Source organism: Octopus bimaculoides, chromosome 30, assembly GCF_001194135.2.
Source record: "Octopus bimaculoides isolate UCB-OBI-ISO-001 chromosome 30, ASM119413v2, whole genome shotgun sequence".
In the NCBI taxonomy this organism is placed as follows: Eukaryota; Metazoa; Mollusca; class Cephalopoda; order Octopoda; family Octopodidae; genus Octopus; species Octopus bimaculoides.
Genome location: NC_069010.1, coordinates 6376254 through 6377040, shown reverse-complemented (window position 1 = coordinate 6377040; position 787 = coordinate 6376254).

Here is a 787-nt window from a genome sequence, read left to right as displayed (position 1 = left end):
ACTGAAACAAGAAAAAGAGTAAAAGAGTAAGAGCAGCAGCAGGAGCAGAAGACGAAAAAATTAGAAGAGGAAAATGACGAGGAAGTAGAAGAAAAACAAGAGGAAGACGATGTAGAATACAAGACGAAATAGAAGAAGAAAAAGACGAAATAAAAGAAAAAGATGAGGATAAAGGGATCTTTGGGGTTTGACGGGCAACATTTTTTTATGTAGTGTTTTTGGTACCGAAACACTTTCAAATTTTGTATTCGAAGTTATTTCATGTAAAAAAGTGTTGCCCGTCAAATCACAAAGGATCCGAATAAAGACGTAAAAAAAATGGCGACGAGAATGATGAACAAGGTGGAAGAAAAAGTGATTTTTGAAGTAGGAAAAATAAGGGAGTTTAGAGATGGTTGAAGAAAGGAAAGAGAGAAAATGAGGGGTGATAGAATGGTCGATGTGGAGTTTAGGTGAGGGGTTCAATGACAAGGCTGGAAGTAAAAGGGGGGGGAAGAAAAAAAGGGAAGAGGCGAAAAAAAATAAAGTAAAGAAGGTAAAAAAAGAAGATAGAGGGAGGGAGAGAGGGAGAGAGAGAGAGAAAGAGAGAGAGAAAGAGAGAAAGAAAGAGAGATAGAGAAAGAAAGAGAGAGAGAGAGAGAAAAGGAAATAGAGAGAGAGAGAAAGAAAGAGAGAGAGAGAGAAAGATAGATAGATACAGAGAGAGAGAGAAAGATAGAGGGAGAGAGAGAGAGAAAGATAGAGAGAGAGAGAGAAAGAAAGAAAGAAAGAGAGAGAGAGAAAGAAA